Genomic DNA, 22,500 nt, shown 5'->3' with positions numbered 1-22,500 from the left:
GTGTGAAACTTGGGGCCTTTTAGATATTGATAGTACAACCCCTGGCAATGCTTGCTACTATAAACAATAGTGAGGAGTGTTGGGAATTGTAGTCAACCAATATCTTGAGGCTGTATTTCAGCAACATCTTCAACTCTGAGCTACAGGAAGAATTTTTGGCAATAAACAAACTCATCTTTGCACTCTTAGGAATAATGTGTAGCAATTCAGATAGACTACTTTAGTAGTATTTTGTAAGGATGCCTAAGTAACAACTTTGTTAGTTCAGTTTGGTGATTAAACTATCAAGAAATTATAACTTTGTTCTTTTATTTTCTTTAAATGTGTTCATGTATCTAAATATTATAACACATTACGTGGGGGAAAAATAAGATTGGCTCTAATGAATGAAGCCTACTACTTTTTTTTTTTAAAGAAGCAAGTATTTTATACTGCTCTCTTAAATTTTTCATTGATATTCATAGGACTCTAAATTAATAAAGAGCATCGGGGAGTTTTGGAAGCAGTTCTGTTAATATTGTCATATTCCCTGATTCAAGAATTTAATACTGCCAGGAACTGTGACAGTTTTTGGCTGAAGAAGTTGAAGAAAAGCTGGGAGGGGTGGTGAGGGGCGAGGAGAGGATGGCGAGGGAGTGTTGCATTAGAAGAATGGATAATAATTCTGGCTCATCCCTGCAGATGTTTGCTGATGGTGACATATTGATGATTGACTCACATGCTACCTTTCCAAAGGTATTCACTTTTGCATATTATTTGTAAAGATGATTTTGAGAGCTTTTGAGGTGTGAATATACCATCCCCAGCAGAGTCCATGAGTTGTTTGGGGAACGCTGCATTTTGTCTGCCTCCAACTGGGTTGTGATGAATGTATCTCTTAGATCTGTTTTAAGCCTGTGTTTCTAAACAGACACTTGCAGACCTACTGCATTTCTTATGCAAACATGTGGAAAGAATGGTTGTGTACCTCATCACACCTGCAGCCAAAAAAATTTGGGTGATGATTTCTTTATATCATAGTCTATAAATCCAACCTCAGCCCATTTGTTGCATTGTCTGTCGGTAATGAGAGTCTTCTGCCAAGAATGGCCTGCTGAGTTTTTCCCCTTTTGTCATCTCTTCAATCTGCGTGAATCCATTACTCCCCTTCTCTTTAACACATAACTTCCATGTTTCGATTGTATTAATGGAACATGTGTGTTGAAATGTGACTAACTACTTTGTGGCTCAGTGTGTTATGCCATCTCCAGATAATAGGATGCTTTTAATAAACTGCAATGAAATAAACTATGTTACTAAGTCCATCTTTTGTATGAACAAACAAACCACCTAAAGGAGTGCTTTATAGATTTGTTTTCAGTGAAGAAATTTAATTCAGAGTTTGTACAGACTACTTTCTTCACTGCATAACTATATAGATTGTGTATTTATGTATCAGACTTAGAATTAAAGAGCGCAGGTATATGATATGATGGTTGCGCAGACGTGAGTTTCAACATCTCTGCTCAGAAGCTCTTATGTTGCCTTGAGATTTTTAGCCTTATGTGTGCTTTGAGAGCATAATAATTTAGCTTCCTAGCATGATCTTCTTCTTTGTTCATAACTGTATATCCATATTTTCAATATTCTTTGGCTGTCTCAAGAGTCATTCCACACCTGGAAGCTTTCCTTTTTTCTATATTGGGAAACTCAAAACTGTTTCCCTGGTCCTCAAAAAACATACTTCAGATTTTCTTCAGTTCTTATAATTTTTCCCATAGTAGCTGAGAATTTTCCAAAGTAATATACACTTCTGAGAAAGGACAAGGCAGGCTTAGTAGGCACTTTGCCTGAGGGAAGCTGGAGGCAGCTCTGCTGAGGTTAGTTGACTTCAAATTGTGCAAGTTCATGTGCACATATATCTATCTCCCCATTCTCAACTTACCTTAATAATCAGAGATTGGCAGGTTGTCCCATTTCTTCTCTTCTGCTTTTCCCTCCTTTGTTCTCATGTTGTTTTGGGCCAGATATAATATGAATGTGTTTCTACTTTATCACAATGGAAACAGAGTACCAACGGTAGTATATATAATGAATCTGATACACCAAATCTCTTATTTGTATGTATTGCTCATACAGAAAGCCCTTCATGATTGAAGTTGATTACAGAAGAGTTTTAACCTTTAAAGCTAGCTAGAGCTTCTATTTTGTGTTTCATTTCGTTTGAAGAGATCACACTGCCTTTGATGATTGTGGAGTTCTGATGCACAACTAGGTTTTCATCTTATACTTTTGTTTGAACAGAGTGTTAAGAGTTCAATCCTTTGCTACACAAAATATCCTCTCCACGGAAGTAAACCTTTTGATATTATGGTTTGTTCTGTATTGCACCACATACAAGGGTTTTGTTGTTGTTGTTGTTACCAGTTCATCTGGCAATTATGTGGAGTGGAAATCTAGGTTTTGAGCTGTTTTGCATCATTTCCTCCTTTTCTAGATTACTTCTTTTTCTTTTAAAGCTGCATGAGTAGAACCAAGGAATGTATTATTGGATTGAACTTATTTTGGAGTTAGATGCCATCATGAAACTTGTAAAGGCTATAAAAGAACAATTACTCACCTCTGAATTTGTAGATTTGTTATTTCCTGCTTTTGTTTTATTCCTGCTGTGAATAATTTCCAGCTGTCTGAGTGCTTAGTGATTTCAAATATCTTATTTGTTGTTTTTATTGTTATGTTTAAGAGCAGATGTTTTTTCCTATAGTAATTCTACAGCTATATGTTCCAGAGTGATATCTTATATCAACTTATTCTCAAGACACTTCCCCCCACCCTTTTTTTTCTCCTATGTTGGTTGATGGATAAGCCATAAAATAGACTGTGTGGAAGATGAATACACTAGGGAGACTTCCACCATGTGTTACAAAACGCTGCTGATTTCCCTGAGAATTTCATTCATTAGCTTGTGTTCATCTGTTGCTCTGCAGAACTGATCGTGACAGAATGAAAGTGGTACTTTTGCCAATCTGCCATCTCTTTTTAATGTGTCGATTATGCTGAGCCTTTTCCATTTATATGTATGGACATGGACAAAAGCATAAACACCATATGAGCTTGTTGGTCTGAAAAGGATTATGAGTCATATTCTAGGTGGAAAGAAAAGGTGGGGGAAGCTGTGATTTCTCTTATAAAAAAGAATGCCACTTGATTCTGGTGTCACAATTTATTTCAATGATGATTAAGTTATTGTAAGTGTATTTCATTACACACAGTTTTGAACTAGGATACTAGTAATTAGAGATCTCTGGGCTGATGGCATAAAAAGTCAAAAGCAAAACAGTAAAAATAAATAGAGAAAAAAGTTGAGTACTCACTTCCTCTAAAGCTTTTAAATTGGACCTTCCATCTTGTGTTATTAATGTGTGATACACATGAACTGTTTTACCTACCTTATGAAAACTTTGTGTCTTTGGGGAATGACATCTTTCTGAACAAGAAGCAAAATAGAAAAATGTGAGTTTATAGAATAGTAGATCATTTGATAATACCCATCCCCAGAGACTGAATACAGTAATTTACTTGTGGGGTTTACACAAAGAAAGGCCTCTGGTTCCCTAGGAGCATAACATGCCAGTTGTTAATGGAAAACAAATGCTTTCTTATTCTTAATAATTTTCTCTACTGCTTTTCTTCTATATTTTGGTCACTATACTGCTTATTTTAGGAAATATAAATGCAGGTGTATTTGCTGATATCCATGTTCATGTTTCAGTTGTGAGCAAGATTTTGTGCAGGCCTTCATGGTATAGCCAGTACTTTATGATAATTTGGACTGATTCCTCAATTCTATTCTAATTATATCTCTCCAATTCTTTCACATTGTTGTTATCTCAGTGATTCTCTTTATTGTTGACGAATATAAAGGGAGTACTTTGGCCCAAGTCACAATTAACTTGAAAGAATTATTCTTAAATGTAAACAAGCTTTACTTCCCCAGCTCTCCCCCCCACCCAATTTTTTTAAAAAAATGGGAGTTTTGCAGGAAACCTGTAACCTTCTAGACTAGTAAACTCTGACTACCAGCAGTCTTGTCATCAAGTAAGATTGCTTAGGTGACTGAAAGTTTAAGTTTAGCAGATCTCGGTCACATTATCCATCCTGCCTTAAAAGAAAATATCAGATACTAGCAATCTGTAAATGAAATTCAGAAGATGATGCAAGATGGGATGTTCCTTTTGTTTCACTGTACTAATATCATAAACTAAAAACATATCTTAAATCTTTGGAAAGACTTTTATTTTTCTTTCTTCTCCATGGCCTCTCTGGAAGATTTTCATTGAGGAATTGTATTGTGACTCCTAGGAGTTTGACAAGATCCAATCCATGAAAGAAAATGTAGCACATAAAAAGGCTCTCCCACCTAAATACCTTTCTTTCCTAGTAAACTGAGATTCCAAATATTTAGGTTGTATGCTTTGTGGGGGTTATTTTACTTGTTGGCATTCCCTAGCAAGCCTATGAACTGCTTATAGTTTTTGCTTTGCTGTGTATGGTCCAATTTTTAAAAACTCCAGTTGCTTTTTCAATAGGAAAACATATCATCAGCCTGTTGAAAGTATTTGTATACCCTTTCACCCTGCTTAGATTTGCTGATACTGCCTGCGTCTCAGTAACCCCAATAGTTCTTTGTTCATTGCAATAAAGTTGATTCATGTCCTGAGAAAAAAGCAGCCAAGCCTGGCAGATCAGTAATTTTTTGAAACCTCTGGGGATTTTCATCCCTGCATGTGGTCGTTGCAGTGAACAGGAACAATGAAGTCTTGCTTTGGGGAGAATTCCAGAGGAGGCCATGGATACAGCTCAAGCCCTGGAAGGCCTTCTGGAGAAGAGGCTTCACAAAGGACACTTTGTTCCCTTTTGGGACAGATGCCACCAAATAGTAGACTTCATTTCTTAATTATTTTTCCAGGGTTGTGCTGTTTCCAGCTTGCTTCCTAGCACTTTTGTATAAATATGCTTGGAATGGTACAAAGGGCGGTGCCAGTTTGGGGGATTTGCTTTTTATGCAAGACATAGCTCCCCTTCTCTCATTTCCTTAACCCGTTTCTAGGATACTCTTGGCTTTTCTTAATTTACAAAGCTCACTTTCTTAATTCCTTTGATCCTTTTCCCTCTTGTCATCCATGATCTGGCTTTGATTTCCCCTCTAAGCTTCTTTCTATCTGAGGCCAAGACTGACAATTCATCATGAGCATTAAAATGAAAGCTCCTTTTTACCAAACTAGGTACTAAGGTGCTGAACATCTGCAGTGTAAAGAATGCTGGGAGACATTTAATGAAGGGACCAGTGATACTGAGGCAGAACACATTGGAACTAAATGGAGGGCAGCTGAGGATCCTCACCTCAAGATGATACGAGAGGAGAAAGGGAAAGGGAAATACACTTGATGCAGATTTCTCCCGGCCTGACTTAATCCAATAATTTAACATCTCTACTTCCATTGCATAATAAATACTTACCTATTTATAAAAGCGAATGTATATTGTAAAATTTAAAAATATATGCATTGTATAAAGGCCCAGGTAGTAACAGTTCTTCATTATTGATAAATAGAACAAAACCTGTTTATAACAACAACACTCAAAGTGAGAGGAAATAATTTTGGGACACACAGAGAAGCAACGTGAAGCTAAATCTTGTGACTAGAGAAAATCTGCCAATTTGAATGGAAGTTCACCACCTTTATTGAAGGAGACCACACTGCCACTGGTGAAATTAATACAGTAGTTTGGTGATGTTTAAACTCACCTATTGAAACCAGAGGGCTTGCTATTTTGACTGATTTAGCAATTGTAGCCCAGTTTGGGAAAAGCAGGTTTAGTTTCTGTCTGATTTTCTGATGTTTTGGTTACTCCTAAACACTTTACAGAGGTCTGGTTTTAAAGGTAATTTAGAAATTCCAGTTGGTGTGGAGTCCAGCAGAAAGTTGCTTATGGTGGTAGCTGGGAAAATAGAACGTGTTCCATCCACTCTATAAAAATGTAAGTGGCTGCCCATTTACTTCTGGGGCCAATTTAATCTCCTGTTTTAATTTTTAAAGATTGGGAATTGGAGGACCACTTGAACTCATATTCGCTAGCCTGGTAGTTAGCAGTGTTTGAACTTTGCTCTTGGATTTACAGTTAAGAAGTGCTGGGTTCGAGGACTATTTCAATGCACATTTTATGAATTAATGTCCTGGGTATAGTTAGAGATGCGTTTTAAGAATAGTGATTTTATATTGCATTATTATGTTCCATTTATTGTTTTACACTACATAATGGGAGCTATAGCGGTATAAGGCCAATGCTGGGAGTATTGTGGGAAGCTAAAATGTTCTCAGGTAGGCATTCTGAGCAAAATAATTACAAAGGCTACTTCTGTTAAGAAACAAGTGAACTGGAATTTATTAGGAAGTTTAATATTATTTCCCACATATTAAATAGAAACTATCCTCTCTCTTTGGGCTTAATCGATTAAAGGCTTTGGTCTTCAAGTAAACGGGAGTGCAGTCTTCCAGTTGGGAGTACTTGGCCTTTATTCTCCTTTGTTTCAGCCCAGACAGGCAGATAGTGGTGGAAGAAAAAAAATGCTTTCCTGCTAGTAATCACCTTGAGAGAGGAGGGGAGCCATCTGCAGAAGTACAGGCACCTGGGCTTAAGGGAGGGAGACAAGAATCTCTTTTCTTGGCATGCAGCTGTAACCCAGGACAGCCAGCTCCTTAGCATTTGAAGAGAGCACAGGCTGATATTCTCCTTGCAAAAAGAGAGGAGAGACTTTGTTTTCTTTGGCAGCCAAAGCTGAAACTACCATAGAGGCATAGAACCCATGACCAGATGGGGGGGAGGGGTATCCTACAGTGGGTCAATTGGAGTCTTGCAGGTCCCGAATGTCCCTCAAGTTCCTCTTCCATATAACAGAATGTTTGCATAAGAGGTTTAATTGAGTTTCTGATGGAAATTACCAGTATATGCATACATGCCTCTTTTATGAATAGCTAAGTTCTGCAAATGGTTGGGTCTGCATATCCAACATTTCATTTCCATTCTTTTGATTCTTTGTGTGTGTGTATGTGTGTGTGTTACGTGTGTGTGTTACTCATAGAGGGGATGCTTTAAGTCAGTGTTAGTTCTTGACAATTTCCTACACTAATTCCAACAATTTTCTTGACAAGAAAATTGGAAACAGTTTGTTATTGCCTTCTACCCATATCAGACAGAGAATGGCTGGCCCAAGGACACCAACTGCTTTTATGCCTAAGGTAAAACTAGAACTCACAGTCTCCCAGTTTCTAGCCTATCTTAACCACTACATCGGCTCTATTTCCATTATTTTCCCTCTCTGCAACTATGGAAGTACACACCGTGCACTTGATAAACTAGATTATTTTCCATAAAGTTTATGACATAATAAACATATTAATCTTGCTATAGATCATTTTGTTCATTTTACTGCATCAAGCTGATTCCTCATTCAAAAGCAAAGCTGCTAATTCAAAAAAAAAAAAAGCTGAAAGAACCAATATACAACTGAGTCTAAATCAAAGCCATGGCAGGAAAGGCACGTACAGAGCGAGCAGGATTATTTTTAGGAAGTAGGTGCAAATTCTCAGATAGGAAAATCCATGAAGTTATTCTCCTGCAGGTTTGCACAGAGGATATTACTGTTGTGTGACTAGATTGAATAACTCTGCATCAAAAACAGTCTTGCCCTTGCAGGTGACAATAGGCCAACTAAAAATTCAACAAGCTCTTTTGCCAATCTATAAATGTATTACTTGTATTTTCTGTTTTTTGCCTAAGTCTTTGCTAGGCCTAGGATGGCAACCACTTATTGGATTTGGAAGAATAAGAAGAGATAATAAGAGGCTACATTCATGAATGTGTTTGTTATAGGGGAGTGAAACTGAATCAGTAGTAGAACAAATGGTACATGGAGAAGTATTTAAAACATAGTCAAATTCCATGTTTTGGTAGTATAGCTTTCTGAATACAGCTGAAGCTCGGCTTTCCTTGCATGTTCTTCTTAGGCCCTCCAGGCACATAATGCAGCTATCATTATTTCTAGCCAGCAGGGCCAATAGCCTTAGATCGAAGAAGCCTATGTACACAATGTGAATGTACACTATGCGTTTGTTAGATATCTTCAGCGCTCTTCAAATGACCTTGAAATGCAGAAAATACCATGAGTCAATCAATTAAAGGGTCCAAAATAGTCATCATCATCATCATCCAGCATTCATTCAGTGCTATATCCACCATCTGCACCCAGTTTGTTCTGTTTGGCACTTAAAATATTGGAACATTTGGAATTGAGGTTATCAGCAAAGTCACCAAGGTAATCTTTTTCTGCTCAGTTTATTAATACAGAAGGGAAATTAAGTTACAATGGCTCAATCTCAGCAGGGAAGAGGATGAATCTAAGAGCTAGGAAGCAAGTATTCTCACCAGCTGGAAAATGACTTTTATGCTTCTATTGGAAAATCAGATTCAGTGTTTCCTGTTGAACCACAGCTGAGCTAGAAATAAATTTTCTACTCAAATAATGAACATGGGCAGTTTTGGGCTATGTCATGGCTATGGAGCTGATCCGAGAATCATTTGAACACCATGTAGAGATACCCTCAGTTTAAACAGCTACTTCTGAACAGTTTCTACTGTAAACAACTTACGATCATGTGTTAAAGTAATGAAATGTAACTCTTTTTTTTAACCTGGCCAAAGAACAGCAGTTTCAATTTTACCTCCATAGTGTTATACAGGCTCACTGAATGATTATGTATTTTCTTTAGTGAATCCCCCAGAATATAATACCAAACAAGCATTTTCTATAGTATTTCATTATAATTATCCTTTGAGACAATCTTGGCTCCAGCTGACTGCCTTGGCAAGATTTTTAGGTTGTCAACTTTCTAGGGCTGAGAGAGTATGACTGGCCCAAGGTCATTTGTGTCTAAGGTGGAACTAGAACTCATTGTCCTAGTTTCTAGCCTGGTGTCTTAATCAGAGACTGGCTCTTGTCATACATATAAAGCCCCCAATTACAGTATCAATACTGCTAAGACAGTAAATGATCCCCCAGTCTTGGCACTACTGTCTCTTGGCATTTCCAAAGATCAGCTTCCTTTCTATTCCCCAGACCTCAACAATGCAACAGGATGAATATTTCCAGTGAGTCAGCTATACTTTATTACAATGAGATGAACCTTCACACTTAGCTTAGGAAACTCCAGTCTGTATTATAACAGGATGTCTCTTTCATTCTCTCTTCAGGGACACACCTCTTGAGGCCCAATAACACCTTCCCTTTCAGGCTTGCCAGATTCTTCTAGAAAGTCATTGCTTAACTCAACTAAAGCAATACAGGAAATAAGTGTGCGTATGAATAACACAGTTTTTCCCCAAGCAAACTACAAGTTAGGGTTTGTATTTCCAAACGCTCTATCAGCTATCTATCTCTCCATCTATCATCTATTCATGTGATGATTCCACAACTACTCAAAATACATGCAAATACTCTCCCAACATCTTGAACTAGGACTCGTTGCCATTCTCAATGTATTTTAGTTTCTACTCTGACAAAAATCAATGTGAAAAGCTGGCTCCATAATTGTGATTGTACTTCAGTGTCAGCTGGACATTTGTCACTCTCTTCCCTTGTCATCTACTGATTGGCTTTGAGTTTAGAAACACAAAAGGTATAGGTCCTTGTCCAAGAAGTGTATCAGGAGACCAAGCTTTTTTTAGAAGATGCTGGAAATTGGGCTGGTTAGGTGTATACTGTAATTGAAAAGCTTATCTTTTGAGAAATAATGATTACAAGTTAAAAAAACAGGGTATTTTGTTCTCTGGATGAGTTATTGGTGTTTTGTTTTAGAAGTTAAACAGTCAGGTATTGTACTATGAAAGTACAGGTGAATTTAAAGGCTTCTCTCTATATAGTGGCAAATCGTAAAGATAATTCAGAACTAATAGGCTCACCCAGGATTTAATCTAATGACTATAAAATGTTATATTAAAATATTATGAAAGTGTCTATAAGGAACCTAATTAGCCAACTGTTAGGTTTACAATTGGCCCAGTTTTATGGTTTAAAAGTAATAGTACAGAAAATTTGCATGTTAGAGAGGTCATGAACCAATCTTTCCAGATTTTTCCAAAGCAACCTCTATCCTTACACCTGCTCAAGTTCTACTGCAGTCTCCATGTCCTCCATTTACAGAGAATATTGCCAAGGTTTACCAACTCAATATAATCCACTATTACAAAACTCTTCCATCTTCTCTCCAAATCTTTTTACCTGACACCTTGTTCATAGAGAAGGCACCATCCTGCAAGACCTAACATTTTCATTCCTCTTGAAATTTTACCAACCATTTTTTTTCCCCATGTGAGCACTGAGTTTTTCTTAAAGGAATGCTTGTATGCATACTGCCCAATGTTAGCTGATCTCATATGTTTGCCAGAAGTAACAACTGAGTTGAAGGCTCTCCTAGATGAAAGGAATGGCAAACTACTTCTGTAAAACTGTCAAGAACACTGAATGAATGCCATCACCAAGTGATGAATTCTCATTCAAGGGTATATTATATGTGAAATTATCTATCACAGTAAGTAGAGCTGTAAATATAGCAATAACACCTAGACTTATATACTACTTCATAATGCTTTACAGCACTCTTTAAATTGTTACAGAGTCAGCATATTGTCTCCAACAATCCTGAAAGTCATAATAAATGTTTATTGTGTATCAGAGCCTACTGACTACACAAGAACTTTTCAGAACAAACCCCACCCCAGAACTCCCAAGCTGATGATTATACTCAGTAATAAGTCTGTTTTTTGTCTTATTGATGAGCAAAACTTTGCAGTTTTAATGCATCAGTTTCATTTCATGTCTGGGCTGAATGATGCCTCTTCTTCAGCAATCAGTACATCATTCAGTGCCATGACTTTGAGGTCTTCAAGCAAAGGGCAACTCCAAATTATCTGCCAAGAATCTAAAGCCATTGCAAAACACAATCAGCAGTCTTTCTCCTTTAAAAATGATAAATGAAGTGGTCCAACTGTAAAGTTACCTGGATATAAAACATTGAACTCCCCAAAAGGCAGAAGAACCACCACAAGCACAAAGAAGACAAAACGAAAAAATAAAAATGGAAACCAGAAAACTTATTCATGTTGAATCTATTTAGTTGTCAAAACTGTTCCGTAAATACAAAGGTTCCATTGCTAAATTACAATATAAATAGGCAAATATTGCAAAGTAACAAATAGAAAGGAATTATATAAAAATATTTTTAAAGGAACTTAATTATTTCTCCCACTTTTATTACATTATTGCATTTAGCAACCACTGTTTACATTTACAACAGTTCTGAACCAATGATAGTTATAATTAGACTTCTTATTTATGGCCATCACAGTGTTCCCACAGTAATGTGATCAAGTTCTGGACCCTTGGCACCCAAATCATGATAACAACATCACAGCATCCCACAGTCATATGATCACAATTTGCAGCCTTCCCTGCTGGCTTCCACAAGCAAAGTCAATGGAGAAGCCTGCATGAAGTTGGAAGTTGTGGTCACAAGAGATCCTTGCTTAACAATCCGCATAGTCCTTCCATTAGTTTATACTCTTTAAATCTAAATGAAAAGACTTTTGTTAGTGCTCTGATGGTGCCCAAACAATATAAAATAGAAGAATTTTTTTACTGATTTCTAACGAGTGAAAAAGTTTTGTTTAGTTGTAGGAATATTGTTTATTTAAATATTCACCAATGTTAGTTCTTTTGTATCTCTGCATATGCACTTTCAAGTTAGTGATTAAGTCAGTTACACAACTGGCTTTGCACCCAAGGTAGAACTAGAAGTCATAGTTTCCCAGTTTCTAAACTTGTGCCATAACCACTTCACCATAATGACTCTCTAAGGGTAGCTCTAGGGGTTATGATGTGCCCAATCACTTATTATTTTCAAAGGTGCGTTTTGTTTTAATTTTTAAAAGGGGGGAAATAGGAGAATATCAGTGCACAATTGTTAAAAATATAACCCATGATCCATCATTCTTTTTGGACAAGAAGGGTTTCTTCTGCAAGTTCCCTTCTCTTTGCTTAGGAACATATTTTGAGAGTACATGAGTGAATCTCTTAACAAAACCAGTTCTGTTCATGGGACTATTTCACTGGAACATCTCTTAGTGTTTACTAAAGTTTTACTCAATTGCTCAGTTGTTTTAATTTAGCACACCTATATAGGATATTTCTCCTGCATGATTTGAATCATCCTTATGGTAGCTTTTTAAGGAGGATTGTTATGATCCCAATTCCAGTTGGAAAAGACCAAAGTAATAACAATTTCTTTTCAAGATCACCAAGTCAGTACATAGTTGGGATAAAATTTAAATTGGAGACACTGTAGTTTATATCAGATTAAAATGGACAGGGTAAATGCCAATATCCAACTTTTCTCTAGCATAATTCCAGGCCAAATGTTGGCCTATCAATATTCTACTACATGGGACGCAGTGGCTCAGTGGGTTAGGATGCTGAGCTTGTCGATCAGAAGGTCGGCAGTTTGGCAGGTTGAATCCTGAGTGCCGCGTAGCAGAGTGAGTGCCTGTTACTCGTCCCAGCTTCTGCCAACCTAGCAGTTCGAAAGCATGTAAAAATGCAAGTAGAAAAATAGGGACCACTATGGTGGGAAGGTAACAGCGTTCCATGCGCCTTTGGCATCTAGTCATACTGGCCACATGACCACGGAGACGTCCTCGGACAAGCGCTGGCTCTTCGGCTTTGAAACGGAGATGAGCACCGGCCCCTAAAGTTGGAAACGAGTAGCACGCATGTGAGAGGGAACTTTTACCTTGACTTTACACACACACACACACACACACATATATACACATACATACACGCTTATTTTAAAAAATAAATTCAAGATTGCTTTCATTGCCTAGTTTTGTGCATAGAAAAATAAATCCTAAGCCTTTTTAAAATTCATATTATACATAAATATGTAGTGCTATAGCCACAAGTCCAACTATTAACAGCAAGTGAAGAATTGGAGCAACAATGAAATTAGTATTTACAAAGGGTGCAATTAATGGGGAAAATGTATATACACATTTTCCCCATTAATTGAAGCTTGAAATCACTCTCCTTTTGGAAATGCATGCAATCTTGAAATATTAAATATTTATTAAGGGGGAAACAGTCGATATCATTTTTTAAAAAATGGTATACCTAGAATTGCTTTGGGGGCAAATGCAATACTAATAACGTCTTACACAGAATGAACTCCAGTTCATGCAGAAAGGAAAAGATATTGTAGCCTAAATCCTCTTGAGAAATATTTAGTGATGGAGAGCAACTACTCGCTTTTCTTGGCCCCTCAAGGGTTCAGTCTAAGCATCTTTTGACTCATTTGCTGTGCTACTCTGCAAATGAAACCCATATATTGCCTCTTCTGAAAATTAAATTACCACTAGTTTGTTGTACCAAAAGTGTAAATACCTACTTTCTCCCATTCCCTTTTTTATGATAACTGCTTCATCAACTGATACCTTTCACATGTGAAGAGAAATTCAGAGCCATAACACTAGCAACAAAGCTTCCAATCATGAAGTGTTATTTCACCCAGGATGCTCCTTAATTAAGTTTAGTGTGTATTGCAGGCATTTTTTTAAAAAAGTGATGGCCTCACCATTGATAAACATGAAAAATGAGATTTCTGACCATAAGCTAAATTGTGCATTGTTTTTCAAAACAGAAGAAGGAATGAAATCACAACTTCTAGAATTCATCCTATCATTACAACCTTGTAGGCAAACCTTTTGGGTTAGAAAAAGCAGAACAATGCTACTATTTCAACAGTTCGGCCATCTAATTTCCCTAAATTATTTTATTGGAATTAACTTGCCTCCACTGTATCAAAAAAAGGTTCCTTTTATACTCTGTAATAGCATGTGTTGTGATTTTTTTTCAGATGCTTTTTCACTCACTGTGAACATGGTCCTTCCCACTTTTTTTTCTTTTTAAATAGATTTCTGTTCAGATGACCCCTCTTAAAGTTTGATTCTTTTTCAGTGTGAGACCTTTAATTCTTACTGCAACACCATTTAATGCTTTGGAAAGAAGAAAAGGAGACTATTTTGGCTGATTGTCAAGCTGCAATGGATTGCCAGTATACCCACATCACTTTGTAGTCCCAGAAAAATATGTGGTGATAACTGAAGAAAGACAATCCTATTCTTCAAATGTCTGCTGAGGTCACTTCACAATGAGATCCATTGGGGTCAAAGAGCATCCCGGGAATGGTAAACATGTTGAAAAAACATGACAGAAAATTACTTCTTCTTTTTTTTTTGCACATTTTGACCTACAAGCATTGACCAGGCTCCAAAATAACATTATGTCTTTTTTTGTATGTGTTTCATAAATTGAGATTTAATAATCAAAGCATAAGAAAAAAAAGATGTGGGAAATTTAGTTTTGCAAGAAATGTATTATGTGAAAACTATTTAGTTGTACAACTGCCCAGTTTTTTTTTTTTAAATTACAAATTATTTTGAACTCCTAACTAACCAGAGTTGCAAGAGGCACCAATTTGTGGGAGCATATTACTTCAGGCAGTGCCATTTTTTCATCACTGAATAATTATTATTTTTAACAAATGTCCACCAGCGATAAAACTGTGAAATGGAGCTCCAGTGTCTTCAAACAAATGTTAGAGGAGTTTAGAATCCTAAATGCTTTCTAATTTAGCAAAGCTAGTTAAAAAAATTCTTATAATACTTTTGAAATAGTTTCCAGACTTGTCATCTCATCTTCTACTTTCTGGAATATCTGATGGAGCTTGGAAAAAGAACATGCATTAAACACAGAGCAGTGGAAATGCATTGGGCTTCTGGCTAATGCATTTTTATCTGTTTAAGCCTTGTGCAATTTCTTATGATGGTTATAGCAGTTTCTCATAAACTGCAGAGCATCACATTAGTCCTACAGTGTGAAAACATCATTTTCATTTTGTTCTTAGGCCACGCTGTGCAAGCACTGATGTATTATTCAGATTTGGCTGAGTTATGTTTTGATTTGACAGGGATCATGGCTCATATAAGTCCTGTAGAGATCTTATCAAGAGAGCAGGAAAATATTCTCTTTCTTTCTATAATGATACAAGAGAGACTGTAGCTAGATGTCCTATGAAGATGCCAGTTAACTTGAGAGTGGTTCTGCTAGCTAAATGTGTTGACATTTATGCAAAGTAATTGGCAGAGCCTACCATTCTGTTCAGTGTCTCAAGAGATAGTACATTGCACACAGCTTGGTTCATACAGTGCAGTCAGGGCCAGAGCAGCAATCATGAGCTGTGTATGTGTGATTATCCAGAATACTGCAAATGGATGAATATTTGAGATCCTGCATAGCAGCTGCTTAGGCTAGCAGTATCTCTCGGTTCATCTCTCTCTCTCCTTTCATCCAAAAATGAAGGCAATCAAAGGGACAAGAGCACTCTTTGCAGTGTTGCTGTTTTCTTTTTCTTTTTCTTTTTCTTTAAAAAAGGAAGTACTAATTGTTGGTGGCAGCAGACCAGATGTTCTGGAGCTCTCAGAATATGGTAAGATACATCAGACTAAGAGGAATAACAAATAAGTGTGCTTGTAGGCTGTTACTGGCCACCTGGGCTCACATTTCTTTATGCTCCATATGATCCTTATAGAATCTACGGTAAGTTGAACTCCATTTTCATGGTGGATATAATTAGCTTTGGACTCTGAATGGCCTATATCTGTGCTTTTAATCTATACAGAGAAACTGATTTGATAAAGGAAAAGGATGCTGCACTAATGACATCTGGGAACCTTAGTTTGAGTTTGGAACATGAATAGGTAACCAGAGCACACTAGATTTGGATGAACTACAGTTCTCAGCATCTCAAGCATGCATGGCAGCTCTCAAATGCTCTTGTTTTTCCAAGACTGGATTATGATATAACCTGGCGTTCTTTAGAAAGAGTTGCTATTCTTGATTGACATTGATTTATTTATGAAATTTCTATACCAGCTCAATCCAATTGTGTTCTAGGTAGCTTACAACAGGGGTCCCCAACCCCCAGTCTGTGGACTAGTACCGGGCTGCAGCATGCCAGCAACTGGTCCATGCACACAAAGCCCCATCCGTGAGATGCAGGCAGCACACAAAACCACACACCTTCCGGTCCATGGAAAAATCTCTCTCCACGGAACCGGTCCCTGGTGCCCAAAAAGTTGGGAACCTCTAGCTTACAATGCATAACACATAAGGTGGGACTAGAATTAACTATGTCCTGGTTTCTAACCTGGTGTCTTTATCACTAGACTAAACTGGTTCTAGTCTTTCATTGATGAAACCTCACCCTTAATTGATAACTCATCTCTCCCAGTAGCTTCATATAGATATAAAAAAGGGTCGGGGGCCTGAATCTAGAGTGCCACAGGTTCGGTTAATCTGTGTCCTCCATGGTAATCTGTATATGTAGCCCACCATATCCAAGATGTTGGAGATAGGAAGAAGCTGTTCATATCTACTGGATGCAGGGTGGGCTTCTTGAGGAATGAGCAAATCACAGTTTCTTTCATAGCTGGTGGCGAGGATCAGAGTAAATTGTGTTGGGAAATTTTGCAGTATATTTTTCTATCTTTGATACAACCTTATTAAGGATTCTTACTGGTACCTTTAACAATATGTTAAAGAAAGGCAGACACCTGTGATGGGCTTCATTAAAGCTGTTCTGTATGATTCATTACTAAATTTCTGTTGCAGAAGAACTTCCAAAGTATTCCAAATTAGAAGAGATTCTTTTGCTCCAATATAGTGAAAAGCCCTTCTTTATTCCTGCATATTGGTCTCTCAAGAAGGATGGAGTCATAAATTAAAATGCTAAGTCACATGTTCCCATTACTCACTTTTGGTGCAAACATAAGAATCAAAAAGCTCTATTTGGGACTAATTTTAAAGGTCAAAAGCTATTTGTTGCTAGCAATTAATGCAAGACTGTTTTTTTCCCCTTTTCCTCCTGTCATACTATTTAATTATGTCCCTAGTTTGGAGCAACCATATATCCTACTAGTCTAGCAGGAATTTATGGATGCCTGTGAACCTTTTGATTCAGAACACTTAGTTTTGAGCAAAAAAAGAGAGTATTTTTCAAAAGGCAAAAACATTCTTTGTCAATGCGCTGTGAGGAAAGCATAGAATCCATTCTACAAGCTAGGTTTTCAAAGAGTGGTTTAATAGATCTATTGAGCATGCATCTCCTTTAGTTGATGTATAAATAAGCATATATTTGTATTGGGGAAATTGATATATATTAATATTTGTGTGTATTTATGTATATGTATATATTATATATATAATTAATCTATTAAAATAATATTAATTAAAAAATGATAGACTACAAGAATTAACATGGATAAAGAAGTTACCCTGGATATAAGAATAAAAGCTAAAAGATAAATTTCTAAAATCAATGCTTTAATTGTGTCTAGCTGCTTATTTTGATTTTTTTAAAAGTTTTTAAACTTATATTTAAAACTTTTTTCACTATGGATTGAAGGAAATTGACCCCTTGCTCGACAACGTGTTGATACAAAGGTTCCTAATAATTAAAAAGCAGTTAATAAGCAATTTCTAAAAGTGATTAAAAAGGGAAGTATGCAAACTTGGTGTATACTTGAGAGTGCACTAAGTCTGAGTAATGTGATTATCCCATCATCTCCCAGAATTGTGAACCTGTCAGAGACTAGTCTTGTGATCTCTTCATGAGGAACAGCTGTCTGGAGTACTTGTGGCTAAACTCAAGTCTTCTCCTTGTCCAAAGAGTCTATTCACTGACTCTTCATTCTGCTGCAGTTGTCAGCTCTGCTTTTCGTGGAGCAGTTGTCAGTCCACCATTTTTTCTCCAGAAATGATTGGGGAAACTACTGAGCTTGCACTCCTATACCTCTTTACTTAAAAATTAGCCCACCAAAGACCATGGGATTTTCCTCTGAGTAAATACTGTGTATGACTGATCTGCAAAGCACGAAAGGAGGTACAAGCAATTTGATCTAGGTCTTTTTTTTTCTTTAAAAGACATTATTTTGACAGTACATTATTTCAATTACTGCTACAGATTCAAGGCTCAAAACTGAAAGTCTGTTTTTATAAAAGTCACTTAAATCCAGTTTTGAATTATTAATATTCACTGAATAAGAGTATTTCATCCTTGTTAGGATGGTTCAGAGGAACCATCCAGAGAAAGCATCAGGCTTTCTGTGGAATTGACTAGGATGGTGTTCTTCTAACTGGGAGGATTTTTTTCTCCCACTTCCAACCAGAGATCAGTTTATTCCTTCATCGTATGAACTGATGGACCTTTTTATACTAGTTTGTGGGATTCTGAATCTAATTGTGGTTCCCGAGAAATGTCAGTGTATTGTGTAAAAGCTCCAGTGTCCTTTGGCTATTGGATGCATATACCTCTAGAAACATCATTCATTGTAATAATATTTTCCCCACCTTATCAGATTTAGGATCTGCTTAGAAATAAGTGGACTCTAAACATGGCATGATTAGACTGGGCTGTTTATACCTTGGAAAGTGTCTAGACATTTGTTACACCATTAACAGTTGTGAGTGTAGATGAAAGAAGCTTGCACCTAAACTCAGAGGCCAGAGACCAACAGAACAGAGAAGCAAAACTGTGTTGCTGCATAGTGTGAATGTTGCTGCAACCTCTACTGTCAGCTCAAATATTGCCTATGTTGGTGTACTGAAAGCCACAGAGGTTTTCCCTCCCTGCCTGCACCCCCAGCGCTTCCAGCGCTGATTAACCATTATCTTTGGCACTGCAATGTAGACAAGATTTGGTTTGCCCCTAGGAAGAAGAGGCCAGGAGAGTGAAATTATTATATCTGGAGATGAAAAACAGTTATCTTCTGTATGAGCCATATTGGAGTTATCATGTCAAGCCTGTGCCAGACTGGTATCTCTGAAATTTTCTTGGAGCCAGTTTGAGATGGAACTTTCCCAGAGTGCTCAGTTTTGCTCTTAGAGGTGAGGATATTTCTCTAATGCTCTTTCTGAGATTAAGAGGATAGGGATAGTAGCATTTAAATGCAAGGATGTTTTCTGGTTACTGTTATTTTTTAGAGCTGAATCAATGACACATGTTGAAATCCAATTTTAATATAATGTGCCTCAGTCTGTGTATATTACTTTATTTCAGGGCATTAGCATGTTCTTGACAGAAACAGAGTATTTGTGGCATGTGGTTTCTCAGATAGATGCATACATGCAACCAGAAGGTCAAGTGGGGACAGGCCCTGTGCTTTGTAAACTCGTAACAAACAAGCCACCAAGTTGTAGCTGTTTTCTGAAAGAGGCAATAGAAGACAAGAAGCTTTATATAATATTGGATCTTAAAAACAATGTTAAACTGAATTCTATGAGAAAAATATTTTCAGCCAATGTTCATAGATAATTTTGGTTTACATAATTTATTTTGTAGGTCACCAGAGGTTAGTAAGATTGGCATCAAGCTTCTCCTTTCCTTGGTAATAACTGGAAATCCCATTTCTGGCTGTGGAGAGTTTTTAATAAGGCATGAGCTGTATATCTCCAAGCCCCTTCTGCGTAGTCATGGAGACAAAAAAAATCCTAAATTAAATGGAAACACCACCACCCCTCCCAAAATAGTCTAGAATTTTCATCTTGTTGATCTTTGATGCTCAATACTATATACTCCATGATTTTGTACAGAAAAGTTCACTTTACCTAAAGCATTTTTTAAAAAATCTGGTGGCAAATTAGCAGAAAGAATAAAACTCCTTTTGCTTCTCCAAATGCAGCATATGGGACTAGTTTACCATGATCTCCAACTAGGCAGAGACAAGTAGTAACTTACAGATTTTATGTACTCTTGAGCAGGGCAAAACCAGCTGCTGTTTTATCCTGCTCAGGGGTAAAATCCATTCTCTTTAAACATTTCTCTTTTTAAATCAAATGACTTAGTTCAAAAAGGAAATGTCTGAATTTGTTCTCATTATTGTCATACCTACATTTTGCATTTGAAACTCAACATTAAGAAAATGAAGATCATGGTATCCGGCCCTCTCAATTCCTGGCAAATAGATGGGGAAGAAATGGAGGTAGTGACAGATTTTATTTTCCTGGGCTCCAGGATCACTGCAGATGGGGACCGCAGCCAAGAAATTAAAAGATGCTATGGCAAATCTAGACAGCACACTAAAAAAGCAGAGACATTACCCTGCCAACAAAAGTGTGTATAGTAAGGCCATGGTTTTCCCAGTTGCAATGTATGGCTGTGAAAGTTGAACCATAAGAAAGGCTGAGCACCAAAGAATTGAGGCCTTTGAACTATGGTGCTGGAGAAGATTCTCAGAGTCCCTTGGACTGCAAGGCAATCAAACTGGTCAGTCCTAGAGGAGATCAACCCTGACTGCTCTTTAGAAGGCCAGATCATGAAGTTGAAACTCAAATACTTTGGCCACCTAATGAGAAGGAAGGACTCAATGGAGAAGAGCCTAATGCTGGGAAAGATTGAGGGCAAAAGAAGAAGGGGACGACAGAGAATGAAGTGGCTGGATGGAGTCACTGAAGCAGTAGGCGTGAGTTTAAATGGGCTCCAGAAGATGGTAGAGGACAGGAAGGCCTGGAGGAACGTTGTCCATGGGGTCGCAATGGGTCAGACTTCGCAACTAACAACAACAAAACATTTTGCATGTGTGTATGTATGCACTTTCAAGTCAGAGTTGATTCTTGGTGACTAACCTGGACAAGTCTCTGGGGTACTCTTGGTACTATTCAGAAATAGTTTGCCCTTGCCTGATTCCTATGGCTGAATGAGAGGGTCTGGCCCAAGTTCACTCAACTCATTTTGTGCATAAGGAAGAATTAGAACTCACAGTCTCCTGGTTTCTAGCCTGATGCTTTAACCATTACACCAACTGGCTATCTTTTTCTCATGTGTTTCATGCAGTTCTGATGCTGCAGACTTCCCACTCCCCACTAAATAAACTATCACTCAAAGGATGATGAGCAGTGCTACTACAAAATGAAAAAGATGAGTAAGAAGATGATGTTCCACATATTCCACTTTTCGCTTGTTTCATTTGGCGCATCAGCCACTGGAAAATGACAGCTGAAAGCTTAAACCATTCTTTCCATCTGGATAAATAACTGTGGGAACCCTGGATCACTTCATTGGGCCATGTGTGACATTGTCTCTTCAATTAATCTTGATTTTTTTACGTCTGATTTCTTATCCAGCTCTCAGTTGGCATTTATTAATGATTTTTTCCATTTGTGCTGTCTTATAAGCTTTAGGTGAGTATTTCTTTTCAGTACATTGCATTTATTTTTGTGCACAAAGTTACTATTAAACATAATTTCTCTAACAGCAGGATGGATTGTATTGTAATAGGATCTTGTAATAGCATAAACAGTCATAGAAAAAAAAACCTGACTGAAGCCCATTGCTTCCACGGATTTCCCTTCCAAGACATTGTCAAACTGGATACAAAAGGAAGTCTCCAAATTCTAGAGGTTTTAATGTCAATGTCTGCCATGTTGGGATTATTCAAGGAGGTCAATTATAGATAGCACAATTCTGTGTGTTGATATAAAGTCTCATTTCAAAGGCAGTACTTTCCCTATTGAAGCTGCTAAGAATCTAACATCTCCAAATTGGGCTTTCTTATTGTTGAATAGGAACTGGATAGAAAGCGTGCACAACGAGGTTCTTCTCAGTGAACGCTTCCAAACTTTAGAGCTTCTTGATGAAAGAGGATAGACGAGCATTTTTTCTAACTTAATCTTCAGCAGGGAGGTTAAACATTTTTTTTTACTCAGGCAAGATTATATATGTGCTATATATACTATTTTGTGGTGAAGTTTGGTGAGTGCTGTTTTATTAAGGCATTTTAATTGATATTTTTTAAAGAAGGGTTTTAAAGGGAGGTCACTTTTATTTAGCTGTTTTGAGTTCCTTTATTTGGCAGAAAGCGATGCTAATTAAATCTTGGCAAATATATACCCACATGTCTCTTTTATCTTTTATTTTCTTTTGCCTCTTCTTGCTTTCAGAGGCTCTTCAAGGGCAGCCCAAGAGTCCACTTGGGAGATGACTAAAGCATGAATCATTGTGAACAAAGCCCTGGGTCTAGGAACTAGCACAACTGGTGTAGAACAAGAAGCTATCCAAAGGCCTTCCTAGTCGTGCCTGCCATGTCTTCCTTGAACAGGAGCTGTGATTTGACGTAGTGGGTGAAAGGAATAGCCTTGAGGGATAGAATTGCTACTTAGACAACAGTCAGATAAAAGAAACCTAAATCCAGGGCAAAGGTGTAATCTGAAAAAAAAACATCTCGGACAATAGCTCTTGCAAAGATAAAGGGAAGATGGAGGAAGCATATTCAGACTTTCAAGATTCTATTACC

Source organism: Vipera berus (assembly GCF_964194415.1).
Source record: "Vipera berus genome assembly, chromosome: 1".
NCBI lineage: Eukaryota > Metazoa > Chordata > Lepidosauria > Squamata > Viperidae > Vipera > Vipera berus.
Note: the sequence above shows the minus strand (reverse complement) of the source record.